At 33.7% G+C, this 26,940-nt stretch overlaps 1 protein-coding gene across 4 annotated transcripts in view; it reads left to right on the top strand.

Annotated features, from left to right (window-relative positions):
* LOC105448429 (putative fatty acyl-CoA reductase CG5065) overlaps window positions 1-26,940 on the top strand; it is a 71,133-nt gene that overhangs the window by 35,280 nt on the left and 8,913 nt on the right. Inside the window, exons 1-2 of one of the 4 annotated variants that reach the window (XM_011686959.1) lie at window positions 170-333; window positions 24,075-24,322. The gene's annotated coding sequence lies outside the window, so the exon portion shown is untranslated. Of the gene's footprint in view, window positions 1-169; window positions 334-7,678; window positions 8,249-10,216; window positions 10,355-24,074; window positions 24,323-26,940 lie in introns of those variants that run through there. The other 3 variants (XM_011686958.1, XM_011686961.1, XM_011686960.1) reach the window with 3 other exon arrangements.

A 26,940-nucleotide genomic window follows, 5' to 3' on the forward strand; every position in this document is an offset into this window, starting at 1 on the left:
TGCCCAGCCCTGTATATATATATATATACATGTAATACGCGACGAAAAGGGCGAGACGAGACACCGCACGCGCGCGCGCGCGCGCGCGCGAGACGCACGAGATGCGCAGAGCGCGAATTAGCTTGAGCGTGCGCAGCGGTTGGCCGGCCTGAGAAGGGGTATTTGGCAGTTCACCGAAGATGGCGGACTCGATTGGCACGCGAGGGGCGCTATCTAAAGAGCGGCGAGTACGCGTAAAAACGGCGATTCTGTGTTAAAGCGGTACTGCCAGCGTCGGACGTGCGACAGCGTGGATATCGCGAGGCACGGGGGAGGTGGGCCGCGACCGAGCAGGTAAGTGCGACGTTGATTTTCACGCGGAATACAAGGCGGAAATGTGGGAAGCCGCACCGCCGTCGCCGCTGCCGTCGCCGCCGCTGGCAGCCGTCGCGCCGGCCGCGCCTACTCTTATATCGTCTTCTATCGCTCGCTCTCCACGTCGGTGTCTCACCTCGGCACGGCTGATGATCCGCGCGAACGTGCTTGCCCGCGAGAATTTTCCCCCCGGGGGGGAGGAAGCGCGATGCCGCGTTCTCGCCCGCATGCGACGAGCGAGCGCGATACCGTCAGCTCCTCATCTGTCGTCTCGCACCTCGCGGCGGCGGCGGCGGCGGCGGCGGCGGCGGGGTGGTCCGCTTTAAAGATCGACCGAGGGCTGAGCGCGCGGAGGGCCCGCGCGGGAGCACTTCTCGCGTATAACACGAGTAAGAAACGGCCCGCGCGAGTGAAACAGGAGAGCTCGTATACAGAGATATCGGCGCTAGCCGTACACGTTTTTCGCCGCCTACGTTACGGGAGATATATAAGTCCGGAGCATATATCCGGAGTAATAGGCGCGAGCCGCGCCTGAGCCGGGCGGAGCGCGGTTACCGCTCCTCTCGTCGCGCCGCAGCCGGTTCGCCTCGCCCTCGCCCTCGGCGGCCTCGCCGTCGTCCTCGTCGTCGTCTTGCCCTATCTCGCACACGCCTGTCGTCGAACGCACCGGGCGTTATCTCCGCTCGGCGGCGCGCGGCGCCTTATCTCGCCCGACCAGGTGCAAGCGGATCCTACACGCCTGCTCGCATCTCCGCGCGTTTCTTTTCCCTTTCTTTCTTAACCCTTTGGCCCTTAACAGCCCCGGTTGCACCCGTAATCGACGGCGTTACGTCAGATTAATATGTTTCCGGTTAAAAAATCATCTTCGTGATTGGGTGGGGGTGTAAACAATATTAACAGCTATATACTGACTTGTGTGTTACCGGCGAAGGTTGGGAAACGCTGAAAAGAAAGCGGAGATGACGATATAATATTCTAGAACGGAATCTCGCTTTGGCGCGGCGGCTAATATTGACTTGTTAAACGTCACGAAACTAGGGGTAGCCGCTCTCGACAGTCCGCTCCCAGCTCCCCGCAGTAACGGCAGCTTTAAGTATGATCGTTTAATTGGTCGAGGGAGCGCTTACCGCCCGACTCGTCGTAATAACGCCGCCTGGAATGTGATAAGAGGAGAAAAGGAAGGAAAAAAAAAAACCCTCCGCGAATCGCGGCCTCGGTTGATCGATCGCCATGATTTTAATCTCCCCATGAATGGCTCATCTCGATCTCGGTCATTCTTGCGGGCGATTCTCCCGCAAGGCTTAACGAGTCTTTTTATCTCGTGCCGCAAAGTGAAGTCCGCAGGGAGAGAGATAGAGAGAGAAACCCTGATCGATACATAGCGCGCGTCACTTCCACGCTACAAGCCTCCGTGACAAGCCGAAATCTCGGGGATACTGCATTTCAGGATGGATTCCCTCCCTCCCCCGGTCCACCTTGTTTCTTCTCTTTTCTATCCTTCGCTTACGCGGAGAGATCCTTCGAGGTGCGAAATCGCGTGTCGCGGTTTACTGCCAAGGGGCGGGGAGTTCCCTGCAGACGATAAAGTTTCTCGATGCCGATGTCTTCAACATGATCGGCGCCCAGCACTGAGCGATATTTTTTTTTCCTTTTCACGCAGCTCCCAACGAACTGATAAGTCGCATAATGGTCTTATAAGCGTCATCCCGGCCATCGCACTATTTTTTTTTCTTCGCATATTACATAAGATTTCAAAGACGTCGGATGTCCTTTTTTTTTTATATACGGACACGGCGTGTGTAAATTATATTTACCAGCAACAAGTAACGATAATAAATGCGAAGCCTGCTGTGTGCGGCATTTCTTTGCGTAATTTATTTTTACATTATCATAAAAGATCGCGTCTATCGCGTCTCGGGCAAGAAGAAAAATCGTAAATAACTACGTAACCGGGAGTTTTTCACGAAATTGAGCGTTATCTTATTGACTATCTTTCGACTCACTAATGTGCCAATTGCAGAGCTCGATTTTTCTCTAGCGATAAGGCATAGAACAATTTTCGACTTGTAAATGACTGAAGCAGAGAGACTTTCGCAAACTAAACTTCAACTGGAGAGAGTCAAATCAAAGAAAGCCAAGTTCTTTAGTTCTTTAGTTAATTCCGCGCGAAGCGTGTTTCAACGGAAATTTAATTTAACAATCATATATAGTTAAAGAGACATATGTATAAAAAGAATGATAGAATTTAAATTTCAGGTTTAGTTAAAAAGATGCATTATGTAGAAAAATTAAAAAAACAATTTGTCTGATCTGAAAGTATTTAGTTAAAATATTATATATGATGCAAAAATGTCAGAATTATAATTTCAGATTTAGTTAAAAAGATACATGATGCAAAAAATTGCAATAAATGGAGACCAATTAACTTTCCTCAATGTTTGTTTTAAGGAAAGATTGACTTTATTATCAAAAGGAATCTGCTTTAAATTAAAAATACAGGTTTTTATTGCTTTTTTCGAAATAGTTTCGAATTTTTGTATATTAATAACATTCTTATAATTATAATCTTAACTTTATAATCTGTGTAAGTTTTTATATAAAAGATATTTTAGTGTTAGATAATAAAGAAAAGAAGAGATTACACAAGTTGGATGAGTTACGTAGAAACTTGAAGTTATTATATTATATATTTATTTAATTTGATCTTTTCTTTTATCTTTGTTCTTTGCATGTCGATCAATTGATCACTCTCAATTTATTCCGCGTTATTCCGTATATATTTATAAAAGTACATGCAAAAGATTTTTTCATTTTTTATTGTTTTTGCAAAGTCAAACGATTATAAACAATAATAAGTTAATGACTAGAACAACATTTATAATTTTTCAGATAATAGATTATGATGAAATATAACAAATATTATATTGCAAATGTAAGATAAGTTTTATTATTGTTTTTATTAGAAAGCGTTCTATATAAATGCACGCCGCACGCGTAATTTTCATATTGTGAATATTTTATTACGGATATTTTATGTGCATATTTGTATATTTAGTGTATATTTTAAGCATTTCTATGTTGTGTAAAAATAATTAAATAGAGAAAGCGTCAAATACAATTGAGGCTGGATTTCGGTGTTTAATAATATTCCTTTAATGTAATTTAATGTATAATAATTTTACACGATTATATATAATTTTTTGCCATAATAATTTGTTATACAAAGAACATAAATAGAACTGTTCCAGACAAAATCTCGGACAGCATTTTTCCATAATTAATTGTTGCATAGATAGGATTATTTATGCAATAAATTAATTTTATTGAAAATATTTAATTAGTTTTGTGTGATAATCTAGCACAATTTCTTAATTATGGAATCTCAGACAAAAAAAACGTATATTTTGTATTATCTGTTCGTTTGAAACAGAAAGCATTAATACGTAATATTTAATTGCTGAATAGAATGCAATTATTTCAATCACATGGATTGTTTGCAAAATTTATATATATTATAAAACATTTAATTTCTCAGATAATAGATTGTGATAAAATATAATAATAAATTATATTGTAAATGTAAGTTTTATTGTTTAAAAAGCATATAAATACACATAAAATTAAAAAACATACAAATGCACAGTATTGCAGATTTTATTGCATATTATTTTATGTGCATATTTGTATATTTAATGTGTATTTTAAGTAATTTCATGTATTTCTATGTTGTGTAAAGATGATTGCTGTAATTAAGCTATAATATCCTTTGTAAACAATTGTTTTCATTTTTAATCGCGTTAAAAGGAAATGTTTATTATTTGCAATCTGCGATATTTGCTATGGAAATTTCAGAGAAGAGCCATATCATTTCTCGTTTCTTGCAATACAGCTGTAATTGATTAGGAGGGCAAGAATTTTAGTGTGTTATGTGTGAAAAAATGCAGTATCTTTTATAGACGTACACGGAGAGAATTTTTTTTTTAATTTACCCTGAAAAACATGTTAATTGTGAGACAATATAGTATTTAGGTAAATTTTACTGTGCACCACAATAAATTTTACTGCGAAATCTTATTGTAGTGCACAGTAAAATTTGCTTAAATACTATATTGTCCCATAATTAACATGATTTGCAGGGTAAATTTAAAAAAAAATTCTCTCCGTGTATAAATCAAGATTCTTACATATACAAAATAAAATTCAAATTCTTAATGCAAAAATAAAACGGCTGTATAATTCAGGCACATTTCTGAGAAGGTAATAAAATTATTGAATCAGAATTTTAATCAAGTAACAGCAAATGCTTTTCGACAGCTCAATCGCGTTGCACTTTTTCGTTGACATCATTTTTATAAAAAAAAAATAATGAAGAGGCGTTTATTTGTACATGTAGACACAGAGTAGGAGGTTATTATATGAAGAACATTGAACCACAACTCGGCGAGCTGAGAACTGAAAAACAATAATACGTTACAAATATATCTAAATATATAAATGAGATCATATGACGCTTACACGGTATAAAGCGGATCTTAGTGCTTCCATTTAATATTAGTGTGAATCTTACAATTTTCTAAATATACATATATATTTTTTAATATATTTTAACATTTGTACCGTAATGTTGTTTTTGTTGTGAATAATTCCATATATAATTTTCCATATTTTCCATTTATTAATACGAGATTGGCACACAATATAATTGCAATTTAATCGATCAAAATCGAGGGGTCAATCACTACTAAAAAAATGTACAGTGATTGCCAATTATGGCAATACAACACACTTTATTGCTAGTATTGCTATTATATTACTTTCGTATTGTTAATAATATTGCCATTTATCTCATATGCTGCCTAATGCACAATATTGCCAAGTATTGCTCGAGGTATTGCTATGCATTAATAGCGTATTGCTAGTATTGTATTACTGCAATATTAGCAATATATTTCTAAAAAAAATGTACACTAATTTTCATAGTGGTTGACTCGAAATTTATTTAAGGTTAAAAAAATTATAAAAGACAAATCATTAATACAACAAGGCTATACGAGTCAGACGCAGTTAGTGGTGCGTAAAATAAATTCTTTGATTAAGAGAATTTTCTTTAGTAAAATACATAAAATATAGGTATATATGCATTATGCGAAGGAATTTACGCACCACTAACTGCGTCTGACTCGTAGTCTTGTTGTATTAATGATTTGTTTTTTATAGATCTTTTTAATCGTATATAAATTTGATTGATTAAATCAAAATTGCATGTATTACATGTTAATCTTGTATTAATGTTAATGCTTGTATTAATGAATGATGGAAAAATATAGAAGGAAAAATATAGGAAAAATATAGAAATATTCAATAAAAACGACATTACAAATATTAAAAGGTATTTAATACACAGGGTGTTCCATCTTTACCGCATTTTCTTTTAAGAACGTGTTCCTGAGATAATTTTGAGTCGAAAATCCTAATACAAAAATGTCGAGGCTATAATATCTTTCAAATTATAAACAATTTAAGTTAACCAATATTAGGGGCTCAGGTACGACACATACATAGTCACGAAGTTAGTTTCGTGTATTGATATTTAAAAAAGGGGCCATCGGATGTGCCGTGCCTAAGCGCGCGAATTTCAGCCGCTAATATTGGTTAACTTAAATTGTTTATAATTTAAAAAGTATTATAGTCTCGACATTTTTGTATTAGGATTTTCGACTCAAAATTATCTCAGAAACACATTCTTAAAAGGAAATACGGTAGAGGTGGAACACCCTATATATATATACTTGGATATAACTTATGATTGTTTTTATTGGTGAATATTTCCGTATTTTCTAATCATTAATATGAGATTGGCACATAATACATGCAATTTTGATCTAATCGGTTAATTTTGCTATATAGTGGTGACATCTTCGTAAATTAGTGTTTTTTTGATCAAATAATTTCATTTTTATTCCTTTATCAGCCAAAAAAATAATATTTTAGGATTATGAAGGTATTTTCATTATTTCACATTTTGTTTAACTTTACACATTTACTTTATACATTTTAATACACACAGTCATGGTTGACTGCAAAAAATGGTAAAATTTGAATGGTAGAAATGGTAAATACCAATTTTTATCGTTCCAGAAATTCCATTCACTGGAATGAATTGACAAAAACTATAAAAAAACTATAAAACTGTAAAATGATTAATATATGATTATTATATGATTAACATTATATAATACTTTATAATTTCTATTATTTTGTGTAAAAATACATATTTGCCTTAAATTTAAATTGTTATTCTATATTTTAAAGAGAAAAATAGAAACCAATTTATAATAAGAAAATCTTGTAATAATAATAAATAATTTTTTTGAATTAATATGTAAAATAAATTTTTCAAACATTAAAATTATTTTTTAAACAAGAACTTTACAGATAAAGAAAGTTAATAGTAAAAGATAAATTTTATTTAAAATTTTTAGTTTAATAAAAAATATAATTAGTAGCATTAAACATTTATATTACAATTTAAATCTGATTCGAGTTTACCATTTAATATTTTTGTAATACAATACCAACTTATTTATTACATTGATTTCTTAACCTATAACGAATTTTGTTTTGAATAAAACTTAAATTAGAAAACACCCTTTCAATTGATGCTGAATTCGCCGGACAGTTATGTAAGTGCACAAAAAATTTAATGAAATCTGTAGGGAAATAATTATTTTTAAGTAATTCTCTTTCACTTTTATATTTCTAGAAAGTTTTCTTAGAAAAGAATGGTTTCGAAAAACCATTCGTGTCATTGATTCTGGAAATTACTGATAAAAACCGGTTTTTATCATTGACATTGATTTTATTCAAAAAACTAACTCACGTGGAATTTTCCAAACCCTGCACACAGTATAATTACAATAATATATTGCCGCATTTCTCGGTATGGGCTTAACAAGCTTCAATCCGTTAAAAGTTTCTTAACGACTAGGACTGATATATTATTACAATTATTAGAAATGACTCGTAATCAAATTTTGTCGAAAACGTTGAAAAATATAACTCCAGTGAGCATGTATTAAATTGATTTATCATTTTAAGATTATAATTATTTTTCGTTTTATCTTCGCAAACAAAGGATAAGCAAATAACCAAGACATTTCGTGATTTGTATCGAAATAAATCTCTCCATTGAGATGCAATTTAATTTCCACGTCGAGTTTAAAAATTTTAACTACAAAATGATATAAACAAGCGAATTAACGATTGCAACAGTAAAACTAAAAGATTATGGGTATTGTTGGAATTTGATTTATAAAATAATTGCATGTAAATATGTACAAACAGTGATAGACAAATGAGATATTTAAAAAATTACCTGATACTAAATAATGCAAAGGCAGAAGAATTATTGAATCAAAATTTTATGACAATCAAATGACAACAAATGTCTGTTTTTGGTAGCTCAAAATTGCATTGTTATTTTTCGTTGACATTAAAAAAAAAAATGAATAGCTGTTTATCCATACATGTAGGCACAGGGTAGGGTAATGTGATGCACGTATCGGCGAGTTGAGGTCTGCTTAACGCCTCCGTAGTGGGAGAGAACGCTCCGTTCTATGAGCTGGACAGGTATAAGGGACTTGAGTTAGTTTCATACACGCTCAGTGCATGTTTCGTTGGTCGTCCCGCTTCGAGGGAAGTCGATTCGTCGCCGTCGTGTCTTATCTTTGCCGAAGAAAGAAAGAGAGAGAGAGAGAGAGAGAGAAAAAGAGAGGTGCGTTTTTCGATATTCTCACCCCGTGACATCTGTGGGCGTCTTCTCTTCAGGCGTGGCGAATCTACCTCAGATGTCCAGCGAAACGAGGAGATAGTCGCGCTATGGGGGTCCCGTTGGGTAAGCGGAAAATTCTCTCGTTCCGAGATAAAGTAATTCCACGGAGAAAATAGGCTATACCTTTTTCAATTAGTTTCCCCAATTCCCCAGTGCAGTCGCGTAGCCGCGAGTATAGCATTCGCGCAGAAGTTTCGTCGACGTGTATGTAGATAAGCGTTTTACTACGTGTACGCGTGGAACATGGTATACGTACTCGCCTGTCATTATCGTGCCGCAGACGGATGAGTAATTCTCTTCGCTGTGTCGCTTAATATATCGTTGATCAAATAATTGATCGAGCACTCATCGAGGGAATTCTTATAGCAGAAGGGACGTGGTACAGTTGCCTCCGCAGGCCGTTCCCACTGCACGGCCCATGTCGTACACTTGCGTCGGTTGTAGGTTACGATACCGTGCGCGTTGCGTCATATATATTTAAATTCAAATTAAGATTAATTTAGATTTTTTTTCTTTTTTATTACGTTCCCGCCGTTACGCCACATATTTATGGAATGAGGAAAAAAAAAAGTGAGAGTACCACATTACGCGCCCGTGGAATTTGCATTTTATTAAATCGGCCACGCTTAAAACACGTATCTCTTTTCTCCACTCCGAAACGAATCGAACGTAGCTCGAAACTTAACGTAGGTCATGGACGATGGTGACCGCGATTCTCTCCGAGTGTATCTCGCGTTTCTTCATGTTCCCGTCGGATCTGGAGTGCATTCAACGGCGCGACTGAAGCTCGAAAGAGATCGCATCCTGCTCTGTTCCTCCTATACTGTTCTCTATTTTTAAACTTTTAAACTTCCGCCTGCGCTTACGTGCCGGTCGCACTTCGGCGTCCCTTCGCCGAATTTGTGCTGTTATAGAAATGTAGAAGATACACACCCAGCAAACACAAGATTATAACTGCTACATTACAGCAATATTGTAACATTTCTGTAATATAGCTGGAATTTTATACACGGAAAGAACGATTTTTGGATTCACACCTAAAAATAATTTTTGTTAATACAATCAAAATAATTCTGCTGAAAAGTCAAACTGATTGCTAGAATATCAAAATAATTTTGTTGGAAAGTTAAAAATGCTTATCATGTTTGACTTTCCAACAAAATTATTTTGATGATTCAACAAGAATGATTTTCAGATCTGTATTTAGCAAAATTTTTAGACCTTCCAGCAAAATCGTTCTTTCCGTGCAATATTGCTGCAACATTGCAGTTATAATCTGTATTTTCTGGACATATAACGGAAAGTTGCTAAACTCTATTTATAGTTGACCGTGATTTCATAATGCATTTTTTTCCGCAAAGTTCTTACAAATTGAGTCACAATTACAATGAGGACATAATTCACGGATAAATAATTATATAGCATCTTAAAATATGTACGTATATACAGAACTGTGTCGTTATTATGCAAAGATCGCTGTCCACCGAAGTCAATTAGACGGACACGTATATCATCGCACGCAGTTTGTTTATTTCTACAAATATAACTTTGGCTTAGACTTTTGGGAGCCGCGCGCGCAGAGAGACGCCCAACGAAGTAGAAATACGAAGGGAAATTCTCTGGTGCAGGAAAAGCGTGCAAGCATTCGAAGCCGTGGGGCCATCGCATTTTTGAACGCGACCGGAAATTGGCCGCAATTTCTTTCGAAGGCATGCGACGTCGATTGGAAGAAAGTCGATTTGCACACACAGCGCGCCGTTCGGTATTTCGATCGGCGAGCGCTTTTCCAATCGCCCATGCCAATTAGATAAGGAATGTCTCTCCAGTCGCGTCTTAGCCACGCTCGGACGCGTTTCGGCGGTCGGTGTGTCCCGCTGACACACTTCGAGACGCAGCCGGATGCTAGCCGTGCTATTGGCCGTTATTAAACACGAACTGTCGTGCAACTGCGTTTTATACGCGCGCGCGCGGTCGGACGACGCGAGCTGAGCGCGCGGGATTCGCCTCTCCTTCGCGACGCCGCGACCGCGCGAGCGCGTTTAATTGTGAAATTTGGCTGCGCTGGCCGTAGCTGTTTCGTTAGAATTTTTAGCGTATTTCGCATCGGCATCGGATCCCGTTATCGACGATACATGCGCTTAAGTCGGTTATCAAAGAGCGTGAAGTAAGGTAAATAACATATCGTGCGCGCACGGCATGATAAAACTTTTCTCTCGCCACGCCGCGCTTCCTCCGCGATCGGCGCGGCGTGCGCGCCGAGAGTAAAGATGCCGTCAAGATTCGAGATTTCGAGAATCTCATCTTGTCGTGTCTCGAATTCGAGACGAGATCGAGAAAAAAATTGTAGGAATTATTTTATTCTTTTGCAAAATATTCTCAAGCTTATAGAAATGAAAATAATGAAATCAGATAATAAATTTTAATTTCGAAAAAAATCACCGAAAATGTATTCGAATATTTTTATAAAATTATTTTTTAGAAATTTGTTAGGTATTTTTAGAAACGTTAATTACAAAATCTCGAGTATATCAAGATTCAAGATTTCTAAACTCTCATCTTGCCTTGTCTTGAATTCGAGACGAGACTTTTTCTTGTTAAATTTCAAGACGAGACAAAATTCTAGACTCGAAAATCTCGAATCTCGAAAAATTGTAGGAATTATTCTGTTCTTTTGTAAAATATTCTCAAGCCGATAGAAATGAAAATGATAAAATGAAATAATAAATTTTAATTTCGAAAAAAATCATTGAAAATGTATTCGAATATTTTCACAAAATAATTTTTTAGAAATTTGTTAGGGATTTTTAGAAACGTTAATTACAAAATCTCGTCTTGTCTCGTCTTGCGGCATCCCTAGCCGAGAGAGACGGGCGAGAGAGGACCGGATCCTCTCTCTGCAACATCTCTGCACCTGTCCCATCTGATGCGCCTAATGTAGCTCGGCGGAAGCCGTAGTTTCTCATCGCGTTGTAGCTGCCAGTGCCGGTAATAATCGACGCGACGCTAAACGTGTCTCTCTTTACGCTCGCTTATCGGTCGGAGAGCGTATTTGTACGTTCTCTTAAGCCCCAGCGCGTCAGACGGGGCTTAACGCGGCGCGATGCGCCGCGATGCGATGCGCTACGAGATTCTCGAAAGTTCGTCGCTCGCCAATGCGAGACAGCTTCCACTTCCACGCCGTTCGCATTCCGACTCCGTAATTCATCATTCGTGCATTTTGTGATTCGTCCCTGATTTCATCGTCGGGGCAATTTACTTAATTTGGCCGTAATCTACTTTGCGATTCCTGATTTCTTGGGATTTCGTAATTATACCATTATATATTCTGTTTATGCCGTCTACAAGCGCAAGAACGCGATTGTCTGTTTGCGTTCAGATTGCACTGAAAATCGATTATACGCATGATTGTCATTGTGACTGCCATGTGTATCCAATTGAATACATAAACCTAAGTGGGTTTGGGCCGCCGCGTGTATCAATTTCGATACACATTTCCTATTTACTTCCATTTGTATATCAATCTAGAACACTTTGTATCGATTTTATATGGTATATTGTGAATTTTCTGGAAGGATCTATCAACTCAGTTTCGAAGATTTTTATTAAAAAAAAAACAGATTTTAATGGAAAATTTATTTTGATATGAAAATTTTCTTAAAATTATAGACAATCAGTTCCGAAGAACTTTTTATTAAAAAAGAACATATTTTATTGGAAAATTTATTTTAATGTGAAAAATTTACTTAAAATTGTATTATATAAAAATTAATAGAAGGGTGCGCGAGAAGATCGATTGCGGTCAAATTTTTTTTACAAAAACTGATAGCGGTAATCACAAGAAGATATAAAATGAATAACAAGAGAATCATCACGAATTAATTAATTTGCGCCGTTTGAGTCCGTTAAAAAAATACTGTTTCCCTGGCGAATCGACACGATTGATGAGCAACGAGTGCGATGATACTCGACGAATTCGCCCATTCGCGCTCTGCTCGCGAATCTCATACAAACGACACGCGTTACGGTATTTTAGCATTGGTCCTCACGAATTTGTGAGGCGTGCCGATTATGTGTACGCGTGACGAAGAGTAGGTATTACATGCGACGACGAGACGACGCTTGTGAGTTTTGATTCGTCGTTTAACGTGCATGTCCGACCGCGGGGAAGGGCAGGGACGCTCCGGAGAGAGTGATCGCCGAAAAGAAATGGGGACGAATCTCGGTCGCCGCCGATCGGTTTCGCGGTCGCGCGTGACAGCCGGTCGTGACCATGGTCGCGATCACGCTCGCGCTCGTCGCACACGCTCCACGCACGCATAACGGGTTTCCCCGTGTAACGGACCGCCCGGACGCTCGGTTTCTCCCGGCGATCGCACATCGCCTCGATGTCAGTCAGGACAGTGACCTAGAATTCCCCTCGCTTGCATCCGTGTCTGTCTCTCTTGACGGGGGCGCCCCGTCTGTGTCCGTGGCGCATCGCAATCGTATTATTATCCCGACGACTCGGCCGTCGAGGGCCGAATTTTATTTTCCCTTTTCTGTCATGACATCACACGAAAATCACGAACGGCAGAAGAGTAAACAAGATTCGTCAAAACTATATATGTTTTGAGTGTAGATCACCGAGAGTCGTATCGCTTTTCGTCGAATCATTGCTCTCCGCGTCCAGTTTTATAGTGCATCGTATTAGCAATGCAGATCCCCTGCAGATTTCATTATTCATTCACGACGGCGTATTTCTAGTTTCTTTCTTTTTTTCTAGTTTTTTTTTGTTTCAGATATAAACATTATTTCTGCTGTCAATTTGCATAAGAGCACATGATGTTTGTATACCGCTGTTAATCTTGTTTTTCATCTACGTTCCTTTTATATAACACGCTATTTGAAACATATTGAAAGTCGTAGCGAAACAAAACGACGAAACAAGCAACTCTTTCCTGTCCGTGGGAAAGAGCAGCGCGCGATGCAGAATCTTCATTGATGCAGAATCAACGGGCATTGTTGTGAAATTTTAGCTAGGCGGGATTATCGTATAGATACGTCGCGTGACTGCTAAAAAATTTTAAGTAATGACTAAATATTTATATCATGTATAATAGATTAAAGTCTGGATTGGATACATACTGGTTCCGGACTATTTATTGTATTTAAATAATTATTGAATATCACAAGATTCTTTAACATTTGTGTTTATCAATCGTTAATCTTTCTTGTTTACTAACTATAACGTTGCTGCTAACATTTTATTGATCTCATTCAAAAGTAAAATGTGAGACGTCAATTGAGATGCATCTGTAAAAATTCATTAAAAGTTTAATACCTATAAGAATTGCCTTATGACTTTTACTAGGAAGAAGTAAAATGCATTAGATTTCATAGAAAAAATTAACATCATGCTCAGTTAAAATTAAATATATTTCACAGATAATCTGATCCATAATTAGACTTAGGGATTTGTGAATAATTTTCATTCAATTAAAATTAAAAAATATGAAATAGTACTTAAATCGAATAAAAAAATCATCTATAAAGTAATTTTTAAGATTAATTAATTAAATATGTTATTGATAGTTCCATATCTTTTTGCATAAAAATACAAATTTTTATTTTTAGCTTGAAATTCAAAATTAGTGCTTTTATTATTCCAATTAATTAACAATGAAAAAATTGGTAGTTATTTACATTAACGGACATAGTTCGTTAATGTAAGAGTGATCTTGAACTTGATATGTATTGAGAAACGTCATGACCCTGAGTAACAATAAAAATCCGTTGCTCATTGTTTATTAAAAAGTTATTAGCGAATGAAGTGAATTATATAAATGTTTAATATTATAAATTGAACATGTTTATTTAACATGAACAGTACACTATTTGCAAATTTAATATTTAGGACGGGGGACGGACGGAGCTCTGCACAAGGAGATTTCGGAGATCTTCACAAAATTTCACAGATTAACGCAAACTATATTTTTAATTTAGTACTGAAATTTGGATTGGGTAAATTTTTCGAAATTACGTTATAAATTGACCTTTACTTAACACGAATGCATTTTTTACATTATTTGCATATTTGAATAAAAATGTTTGGGCGAGAGATAAACGGAGCTCTCCCTGTGCATTCTCTTGCCCACATAAATTTATAACCTAATTTAATCCAAACCTGTTTTTGTAATTTTTGATTTAGAATTGAAATTAAGTTTAGATTAGGTCATAAATTTTCGAGGATAGACTCTGTCGCTTACCTGGAATTTATTTAAATATGCAAATAAATTCATATATGTCTAACTTCAAAAATCGATCTTTAAATAACATGAATATAGTATATATTATATATTGTTTATAATTTTATTTGTTTTTTAACAACTTTTCCACAAACAATGAGCAACCGCAGCTGAAACCTTTTGATTACTACTCACGACTATGCCCTTATATGTAAAGGTCAAACTGATCGACCCTGTGTCCGTTAATGTAAGTAATTATCATAATTGTACGATAAATCAAATTTGAGTAAACTATGTACAAAAGTTAATGTCAAATTAGTGTGCGATTACCGAAAACTGAGGTAATAACCAATCTCGGTGAAATGCATTCCCTTACCGTTGCGCCAACCTTTGATTAGTTTGGTTAGCAGTAGTCGGCTCGGAAGTAAAAATGATTGAGATTTATCGTGCGACACGTGTTATTAATTTAGAAGGTGTCTTTTATTGCAGTATCCTTGGCCGAGTATTTCTATGAAACGAGTATTTACACGAACGAGATTTGAATGAAAAAAAAAGGAAACGTTTTTTTACTTTGGTCATATGTTAATTATGACCTGTTTGATCCTGTTTGACAACACCTATACGGTGCGTTATGAAACATGAGCAAGTACACTGGTATTTGCGACATTTATGTCCCGAAAAATAAGAATTTTTGGTATGAGCTGAAGCGAAAAGTGTCTCTCGTTGCGAAAAGACGTTGAGATCTCACTTTCTCCGATTAGATTGAACTAAATTGCAAATTTAGTTCAATTTAAGTTAGGCTTATGTTAGGTTGGGTAATACATTTTTTGAAGCGGAGGTGCAAGGCAAGAGGGGGGGGCTCCACCGATCTTCTATCCGAACATTCACTTAAATAATGCAAATAATTTATTATATTAATTTAATTTTGTGAATCGTTCGGCTTTTTTTAACTATCGACATAATTCTTAATTTCTTATGACAAATCTTTATTTTTATATTAATAAAATGATTATTATTAAACAATAATTTTTAAATGGCTAAATAATGGATTTAAAAATTCGTATAGAATTTATTAGGCACCAAGATCCAGTCGTGATTGTAGAAGGCGCTCTCAAATTCATTTGAATTATTATTAATTTATTTGTTTTGACTGAAGAAGACGAGTCGAAACTTTGGTTTTTTTTAAATAAAGATTATATTTTACTTAACAATTGTTTAACCTATTGTTGCTCGTCTGGATTTTTTCCCCTCCTTATATTATTGTTTAAATTGAACGGAATACCGCGAAGATTTCAATAATAATTAAATTCTTTTTATATAGGTATACGAAATGTGTTAATAATCCAACTTTTATTTTCGAATTTACTCTTGCTTTTTGATTAGCCTGAGAAAAAGACAATTGACGATTTTGTTGGCAAAGGTCATTTTGATTGAAAAATACAACGTATAAAATTAAAGATATGAATTATTGGAATATGAATCGAATTGAATTGAATTAGGTAAAATTCGATTCAATTTGGATTTTAATTTCTATGATTCGAATCCGAACTATTCGAAAATTTTGAATCTAAGAGGTTCTAATACGAATCATATACATTGACGATTTCATAAAAATCATTTTTCCTAAATTAAAAAGCTAAAAACAGTAAGGTTCTGTTATTAAAGTAAATATTAAATGCCTTATTGTATTAATGTTTATATAATTTTTGATATGTTCTATTGTCAATGTTCTATTGTGTCAAATTGTAAGTTTGAATTTATGTGAAAAAAAAAATAGTAAGCTCTGTGTGCGAGTGTTGATAATAAAAGAAACTCTATATTATTTTATTTTATTTACAAAGTGTCCCGTGAGGAAACCGACAAATTTTTAGGATGTCTTCTAGAGGTAATTCTAAGCAAAAAAAAGTTCGTATACACTATAGTTCAATTTAACTCATTGTCAGCTATCGAGATATGAAAAATTTAATTCTTGTCAGTTCCTCTTCAAGCACGATATGTGGGGTTACAATACAACAGGGCACCACCACATTTAAAGAGGAAACGATGTACCTTAACAGCGTTTACTCCAATAATAAATCGATAGGAAAAGAATAATCCTGTATATCATGGCCTACTCGATCTCCTGACTTCTGGACTTGTTTTTGTGGTGGCTTGTTTGACGTCTCATGTATATATAATACGATGACGATCTGTTGACGATCAGAGACCTGTCAGCAGATAGTTGATGGAATAATAGAGGTCATAATTTTAGTATTTGCATTGAACTTGGCCGAATTAATTAACGACGGTCTGTGGTACAAGGGGGACTGAAATGCCTAGTCATTTGAATTTGCAAGGATACTGGAGCATATTTATGACGCGTGTTTCTTTCTAAATATTCATACATCATGAACGATGGTTATTCGAGAAACATTAATGCTGATCAGTATTCATAGTCATTAATTCTTAGTGTAAGACTTAAGTAATATCTTAAGATTATATGACTAAATATGACATCTTGAGACTGTACCTAAAAGACAGGTCTTAATCTGTTAATTCTTAACCCGTAAAGGACACCTGGATGCGAATTCGCACTCACAAAATTTTCAACTTGTGGGCATTTGAGAACAGATGAATTTGGCGGTCTTTCCCCACTACGTGAATTATGTTTGTACACTATTTTTTGAAGTAGAAAAGTCCCGAGGATCATTGCGCCTTAGCCTTTGCTTGAGGCTTATTGAAAATTCGTTTGGGTGCGAATTCGCACCTACATGTCACATACGTGTGTAAAATCGGGGAGTACGAGAAAAGTGAAATTATTTATCGATCTAGAAGCTTCATTATATACAAAATGTAAGTATTTTTTAATCAAGATTATTTATTTATTGTATATAAGTGATAAAAATAATTATTCTTCTAAATTTTATGTAAATAATATAAACATTATTTTTAAACCTCACATATTAATAAAATAATTGTTTATGCATTTATAACCGTGTTTTATTTATTTTCTTACTTCCAAAAAAAACCCAAACTATCCACTACCAGGAAAAATATTTATTTTTATTTTATTTAATTAAAACTATTTTTTACTTAAAATAACGTTTACTTAAAACAACGTTTTATTAATAAAATTTAGTAAGGTTTGTCTCATTTTATTAAAAACTAAAAAAACGATAATTATTGATTGAAAAAATAATTTTTCCAGAAATGGTTTTATTTAACACACAGTTTTGAAAACAATTACGTTTTTGGGGAGGAAAATTTAATATTACCAATCGATTGGTCAGAAAATTTACATTGGAAAACACACATTCCGTCTAAAGTCTAGAAACACGTCTAGAAGACGTCAATCTGATGTCGAGAAGATGTATTATACTTTAGACGGTCTTAAATACAAGAACCATATTCTACGAACAATATACGAATCATTATTTTAAATTATTATTCCAGCGACCAATATTTATAGATAATTCTTATATTTAACCCGTAAAGGCTACGTCTCATTTGAATATCCATAAAGAACACCTGAATGCGAATTCGTACCAAGCGTTTTTAAAGTTTTATATCTTCCGAAAATAAAAAGCAAAATTAAAGCAAAACGTGTGTTTTCTAATGTAAATTTTCTGTCGGTCCACAATGAGGATTTTAAGCTCTAAGCAGTAAGAAATAGACCAATCATTGTAGTCATATATGAGGAGAATAATCGATTGTAATTGGTCAATATCTTACGACGTAAGGCTAAAGTCCTTATTGTGGATCAACATTTAAGATGTCATACGCCAAAGGCCATAGAGTTATATTAGCATCTTAAGGCATTACTTATGACAGCTTTGAAATAAGAACCGACTGTGAATACCGGCTATAATCTAATCACAAAGCCATATTAGCATCTTAAGGTATTACTTAAAACGATCTCAAAATAAAAACGGAATATGAGTACTGGCCAGCGTGATTGTTTTTTGAATAATCATTATTTAATTATGATGCATGAATATTTAGAAAGAAAAACACACATCTTGAATAGGCCCCGATAGCCCTACAAGTTTGGATGGCTAAATAATTTCTGTTTATAACAAATAACAACACGTTTGCGAGCAGAAGGTGGATATTTTGAATTATTAATGTGTTTTATGATTTGATTTGTGATATGATTTATGATTATGATTTGAAAAATAGTGATTACGAGAATATTTACATAAAAATTATATATAATTGTATAATATTTTTTCTGTGTTATAAATAAAATTGTCTCGATAATTCAGTTGAATTGATTTATAGTATTTACGAACTTTTTTGTTTATTAAACTGAATTCTAGAATACATTCTAGAGTTCAAATCATAGAGAAGTTTGTCGGTTTCTTCGCGAAACATTCCGTATATATAATGTACGTTATTAAGTAATATATTAGAGTACTGTAATAATTGATCTCTCTGATGATTTTTCATCTAATTGTTTCAATTACTGCGACAATAAGTAAAATATATTTTATTAGTCTTATATTAAATATTTATTATGAGTATATTAAATATATGTATGCACGTATACATATATTTACCTTAAAATAAATTCTATATTATATAATTTTTCTCACAGCTTCTTTTATTAAAATTTCACTTAATAATAATTATTAATTAAATGTTGCCAGTGAAAAGTTATATTTCAACGACTCGATTCGATTTAATTCGATTTGATGGAATAATATGTCTATTTTATTACAGTTTTGTAAGGTATTTTATAAGTTCAATAATGTTGATTAAAGTGTGAATTTTGATAGTAATTGATAAGATAATTACACTTAAGTTGCTTTAAGGTATGAGCGGCAAAAGAAAATACTTTCACCAACAAATGTTTGTTAAGACTTTCGTTTAAGTCATTATCTTTCAAAAAATATCCATTTTTTAAATTATTATCTTTAAAAACATTATTATTATTTTTCAAACAAAGTATTTTAGTCAAAGTATATAACACGTGGTTTATTATATGTATATGTATTTTATATATATATATATATATATATATATATATATAAGAGAAAGAGAGAGAGAGAGAGAGAGAGAAATAGCCTTTTGCAGCTTTCTAAAAAATTCGAATTCAGCTTGACTTGGGCTATTCTCGTTAACGATTGATTTAATTCGTCAATTCCGTGTCATATCTTCTGGAAGGTCACTTGATCTGTAATGTCGCGAATTATTGAAATGCTAAAGAAAGCTTCGCTTTTTTTTTTTGAGAATTTTATTTGCCATCATATTTCTACAATGTATCCGCCACTGTACGGCGACGTTCAAGCCGCCCGGCAGTTATATAAATTCACGTCGCATTGTGAACTCACGCACGCCAGTAAGTCGCCGGCAATTATCCGCACGTAGCAGCGACGTCGATCGCGGAGGAGAGATGGTAGCATCCTCGGGAGGTGGCATTCGTCGCGTTTTCGACTGTAATTCCTCTCGTGACGAATTCTCGTACATTGTCAAAGCCTTCGCCGCGCCGCTCGGTTTCCTGCGTCCGCCCTCGAGCGAATCTCAAGTCATGATGAGTCTTCGCCCTTTCTCTCTCTCTCTTTCTCTCTCTCTCTCTCTGCGCGATGCGCGCGTTACGCGGAAGGGGAAAAAATGCAGTTATATCGAGCGATGGGTGCAAACAGTACCGTTACACTGTAAGATAACATCGCGTCACATCGATATTACGAGATAACGAATAATTTTACCGCGCATCCCGTCCAGGAGACATATTAGTCCCAGCAAATGCAGATAACTACAATGTTGCAGCAACATTGTAATATGTCTGCAATATATAACTGGAATGTCGCTGCAACATTGCAGTTACCTATAATCTGTGTTTGCTGAGGGTCGCTCCGCGATTCTCGTTAGGAAGTCGGAGATTTCTCAAGGTCGGACGATCCACGATTTTGTCTACGCGGTGTCGCGCGTGCGTTTCTTTTCCTCTTCCCATTCTTCCCAACGCCCTGCATAAAGCCCGAATACCCTGGTAACCCCCTTACGGTACGTTAGACCGCACCGCTCGCAAATCGGTTGGCAAGGCATGCTTGTAACGCCCTTTCGTGTGACGGACGATTATCGATCTCCTATCTGTGCTCTCTCTTATTACACCGCTTTAGAACGAACCGCGTATGTACCCGACGGGCATGCTGTTGCAAAATACGTAAAACGCGTATATGCTAATGTAATTAAAATGTAATTACTATTTACAATGAATCTCGTCCTTCTGAACTCTTACTTATGACGGGATGAATATAATAAATAAATTACATTAATTGAATTATAGTGTATGCGAACTTTTTTGCTTTACAAATGCAAAGTGATATAATGTATTCGGTTGCATTGCGGTCTATCACGATATTATCGGTACGTTAGATTAAATTTGACGCGCACGTATCTCTTATTCCTTATTTTTTATGTGCACAAGTGCGTTTAATATGTCTTGTGTTTTTCGATAAATCCCCGTCACAACGCTATAAGAGAGGATTTTGCTCAAAAGTATTTTGATTAAATACTCACGTAACAGATAAAAAAGATTTAAAAAATTATATATTCCAAGAATCTCTTCCGGTTTTTAATCCTTATTCAATTATTATTACAATCAGAAAAACTTGCGATATTAGTTCATTATTCATAAATAATATCTGAGATTGAATATTATATAGCATACATAGATTATGCGTAAAGTAAAATCATTGATGCGAATATCGTACACTAACTTGTAAAACATTTGTTTTTCTCGTAATACTCTGTCGTGACGAGGATTATGTATTATACAGGAATTCCGATTAAACATTTGCGACGTTTGCGTCAAAGGTAAAAAAAAGTAATACGCCATGAACTTCGTTTTTTAGATTCCTACGTTCAATCAATCAGCAATTAATTCAGTATTAATTCAGTATTATTCCAATCAAAAATAATAATATCGCACTTGTAATTTCAGTATTTTATGCATGGAACTATTAAAATAAGATCATTAAAAATTATGCGGATATCGTAAAATATTGTGTAATATATTTTTTTGTGGTACTCTGTTGCAACGTGAAAAGAAAAAGGAACTGTACGTAAAAAATATTCCGTTTAAACGTTTACGTCGAGAGATTTAAAATGACGTGCCGAGAAGTTTCTTTTTAATTAATTCTTAAGCAATTTTATAATCAGAAAAACTCACGATACTAATATCATTATTTTATGTACAAAAGTATTAAGATAAAATCACAAAAAATATTATAGAATATCTTATATTTGTTTTCCGATGATTATTCTATATGATTGGTTGGACTACGTGCACATAATTGCGTTAAGAAGGATTCTGGTTTAGAAAGTGATTTTAATTTTAAAAGATATAAAAAGTACATTTCACGATTTAAAAAAAAAGGTTTGAACACAGAAATATAAAATTTTGGATATTAGAAGATGGTATTTATTTATGTTTAAACATACATATGTATATTTGAATTTTTGAAAGTGTTTAAGTTCAATATTTTTTTTGGAAATTATAAACGGTTACAAACATCCTATCTTAAAAAAAAACACTTGATAGTGTGGTGATTAGAGAATATTATTGGAGGATAATACTTCTATAATGTTTTATACAAAACAAACGAGTCAACAAAATTTTTAATTATTCTATGAATGTCGGTATTGTCTGTACTAGAATGAAAAAGTTATACTAAGATTTAATAAAATACGGCATTATAAACATCAAAGTTTTAATTTTTTTCAAAGTTTTGCTTTTTTTCTCAATAAAAAAATATATAAATTGTAAAGATATCGATACTTGATTGTAATATGGATCATATTTATATGGATTAAAAATTTTGTTGAATCGTTTAAGATAAAAATCCTCCAATAATCTTTACCAATCATATTTTTAAGGTAGGATTTGCATAGCGGTTTACAGTTTTGAGAATATTGAGCTTTCAAAAATTCATTTCATATAATTTAAACATGAATTACTTTAGTGACAATTTTTCTAAGAATTCATATAATTTTTCAGAATTTTGGTAAAATTTTATGACTTTAGAAAATTTTTAAGATTTTTTTATACGCGAATTGGAACAATTTTCAAAAGTGAAAAAGTCTACATCGTTTCTAGAATTTTTTACATATACATGCATTCTGAAATATTCTATTCTAAGTTTTCTAAGATTTCTCTTCATTATATAATTTCTATTTCTGTGGAAAAACTTATATAAAATATAAAAAAATTTAAGATATTTTTTCAGAAATCTTTATCAATTGAAAATATGACAAATTCTTTAAAATGAGATATATGATAATTTTTTTCATCAGGTATGTATGTCCAAAATTTTACGTTTCTATACTTGATAGCTTTCCTATAAATAAATTATGAAATTTAATCTTAAAAATCGCTTTTTAAACCAGAATTCCTCTTTCTTGTAAAAATTTTAAAGTTGAAAACGTGTTAATATTTATAATTTTCACATAAAAATAAATACTAAAACAAAATAAATACTAAAACAATTCAGAAAGGAACTGCCTTTTTGGTTTGAGCTAGATCTTTGTGCTTGATAATATTTTAATGTGAAGTTATATACATATATATCCAATTCTGCGCGCCAATCTAATTTCAGTCTTGAAACATAATTTTAAACTGAAACGGGAATAATAATATCACTAAATTAAAATTAAATTTATATTAGGATGACCTTCACTACAAAAGGCAGTTTTTTTTCTTGTGTCATACACGTGTCGGATGTAAAATCATTTATTGTTATTTAAATACTAAAACTATATATAAGTGAGATGCGAAACATCATATTTTTATTTAACAATATATCAACATAGTTTATCTACTGTATTTGCTATTTGTTTTTTATTTATAATACTTTAACTTAAAAAGTAATGACAAAATATCAGGTTTTTTTGTATAAATTTAGGTATTCAAGGCTTTAGATATTCAAGATTCATGCAAAATCTTGTTACGATACAGAAATTAATTGTTTCATAAATAAGCACATAAATAAACTTGACTTACTGAACAACTAATGTCTATATTGTAATAAAACTTTGTATAGCAATGTAACTTATAAATAATCTTTATTACTTAAAGTATATGTACATATATAAAAAAATTGACATTTTTATTATGTTTTAAGTTAAAGTATTATATGATAATAAATAATAGCGAAAACAGTAAATGAACTATAAAAATGTGTTGCTAAATAAAAATTGATGTTATCTATATTTTGCAAACTGATTCATATGTAGGGAACTAAAAGCTCCGGGAATAAGTTGTTCTAACGGTTATATTTTAAAAATATAAATTATTAAATGTCATTTTTTCAGTTGTTTTCAATTGTTTTCATCGCGTGAGTCGATCACGCGATAGCTTTAACAACGCTATCTCTTTTCATTTTGAAAATTAACCGTCAGAACAACTTACCACTCGGAACTTTTAGTCCCGGTCTCCCCTACATAGTTTTAGTATCAATTTTTATATGAGCTGCATTCCCTCTCTCCCCCGAGATTCCTCCCCGTCAGTGTCGAAAATTTAAAGCATACGTCACGTGCACTATAGATTTTCAGTACTGACTGTAAATATCCGAGCGCATGGAAGGTATAAATATATATCTATATCACTATACATCCTGAACGCGTGACTAACCGATGTGTACGTAATCCGGAATATCTGAGACAGATCTCGCTTGTTTTGTGCACAGAAACAACGAGTTCGTACCTGCAAGGAACGCGACATGAATTCGACGGACGCTGGATCTGATCGCAAGCCGCTTGAAGAATTACGGTTCGACGTATACATCTGTGAAAAGGGGACGTTGCGCCGTACGCAGGTGCCGTATTCTTGTCTTTGAGGGTCGTCCTCGTCATTCCGTCGTTTCTCTCACAAGGGTCGATTAAACAGAGGCGATCAGTGGGAAGAGTCGGCCGAGTCGTTGGACGAATAGAACAGGTAACGTATATAAACTTTAATTAATTAAAAGTTAAGCTTAATTCGCGCTGGTGTAACGGGCGCAAGTTAGTAGTGTGCCTCGGCACTTCATTGATTCTATATATCCTACGCTATTCTGTGTCCTGGGCATTCCACGACTCTTGCGCGATCCGAAATGCCTGCAGCCGCTCTAGATTAAATGCAGAAGATAAAACGCGTAAAGAGAGAACAATTAGTCGATGTTAGAGCGAGGTTGCAATAATTCTAAAGAACTTGTTCAAGAGTAGAGACGTGTAAAAACGTGAGAAGAAATAAGCTTATCTCTTATAGTCATACCAATCAGCAAACACAGATTGTAACTGTTATACCACAGCAATATTGTAACATTTCTGCAATATAGCTGGAATGTTTTAATATATTGCTGCAACATTGCAGTTATAATCTGTATCTGGAACGTTATCAAGTTCAAGTTTTTTTTATTAATTTCTTCTTTTAATCTTCGAATTTAGAATCTTTGAAATAAATTATTAGGTAAGATAAATTTTTAGTAATGTCAAATGCGATCTGAAGCGGATCTTGGTGCAGCTTAATAATAATGTGAATCTTACAATTTCTGTAGTTCAGGTAAATATTTGTTTGCGCGCCGAATATTTATCGGTCTTGAAATACAGTTTTAAACTGAATCCGGACTATATAATATTACAATTATTGCACAAGCAATAATTTAATAATTTTTTATGCCAATGAGTATCTTATTAATCTTTCTGAATCTATTTTAGAATAACTTATTGCGAAAAATATTAATACTTTAGCCAGGATTTGAACCTTCCTATTTTCCAGGCGTCTTATCGTTCGTCTACCGACTATGTCTAACTAAATCCAGATTTAGTCTGGAACTGTGTTTCAAGACTGACAAATATTCGACGCGCAGTTTATCTGAACTAGAAATTGTAAGATTCATATATAATTATTATTAAACACCAAGATCCTCTTCAGATCACATTTGGCATTACTGAAAATTTGAACTTTCGATTAAGCGTTACACCAGCGTTTTATATTAATGTTAAATTATTGAATGTTACGTTATTCTTTCTTACTGATTAATTTTACTCTTATTGCTCTTTATTTTATTTCTTCGCGAAATCACATTCTATTTTTTTTTTTCATAAGGAAAGATACTCAATTTATAGCTTTAAATATGCTATAAATTAAATTTTAAAAAACGTTTTTTTTTTAATAATTGCTTTTCGCACGCTAAGAAAATGAAGCATCTATAATTGAAAAAGATTGATTCTCATATTTCTCAAGTCGTTCTTCAAGACAAGAGACGTATATGTCATGGGTATTCGATATTGATTTGGTTCTTCTTCAAATATGATGTCAAACACAAAAATAACTAAGAGACACGTATTTTTTATTAACCATTTGAAAATTTAAATAGTAAAACAACCTCTCAAAAGTAACATTTACATTTGATTTTAAGCAATTATCATTGAAACAATAAGATATATCTACATATAAAAAAATGTAAGCCAAACTTATGATTTTTTAATATTCGTTTACTGTGTATTTGAAAAATGCATTAAGTTTTGTATATTTTCTTCTAGTTTTATTTTTGCTTCGGTTACTGGCATTTCTATTAGATTGTATTGCATTTTTATCGATACCGAAAGTAAAAATATAATAACGATTTAAATATATTCGTAGTTGAAGATATTAAAAGTTAAAGTTACACTAATGATGTATGGCCTTGGGTTAGAATATTATTATTTATTTCTTGTGTGAAACAGTGACGTTTAAACATATTCTCAAATGTGATGTTTTTTTAATTCGATAATCAGTAAATAATGGAGAGCTAAATGAGCTCGCTGGGTGTTTGTACTACTAATATAATGTATTTTTAAAGATAAATAAATTAGTTATGTAATAAAATCATAATTTAAATTAAACATATGTTTCGACCTTCCTAGAATGGTCATCTTCAATGTTGAATACATAAAATTATTGTAAACGCACATTTATGCATATTGCAGTGTTTCTACGCAATAGAGAGAAATCATAAGAATTTTGTGTATTTAACACTGAAGACGATTGTTCTCTAATAAGAAAAGGACCTAAGTGTCCCCCTCCGATTTCGATAAGCTTTTAATATGTTATTCTCCTATTCGTGTTCCTAAGATTATATTTCTTCTTGGATTTCTCACGGAAAACAAAAATATAAAAAGGTATAATAATATATAATATAATATATATTTATCACTTTAAGAGTAAATGAAAGTATTTGTCTTTAACATAATAAATAATACAATGTTAATGTTAAACAATGAAAAGTGTAGACAGCAGTCTACCATCTCCTGAAATACGTTTGTATAGTATACGATAACTGTTATGTTTTTTTTTTTTTACAAAAGTAATAAGAATAAGTATCAAAAGATTTTTCTGCAATATTGAAATAAAATACAAAATAAGAATTTTATATTTTATTTCAATATTGCAGAAAAATCTTTTACAAGCATTTTTACAAGCTAAAAATTGAATTATACGAAAAGTATAAATATTAATATAAATTTAATATATTACCAAAAAGTAGTGAAATTCTACCAAAACTCTTTTCATAAAAAGAAAAAGATTACGCCAAG

This window comes from Wasmannia auropunctata, unplaced genomic scaffold (assembly GCF_000956235.1).
Source record: "Wasmannia auropunctata unplaced genomic scaffold, wasmannia.A_1.0 LD336085.1, whole genome shotgun sequence".
NCBI lineage: Eukaryota > Metazoa > Arthropoda > Insecta > Hymenoptera > Formicidae > Wasmannia > Wasmannia auropunctata.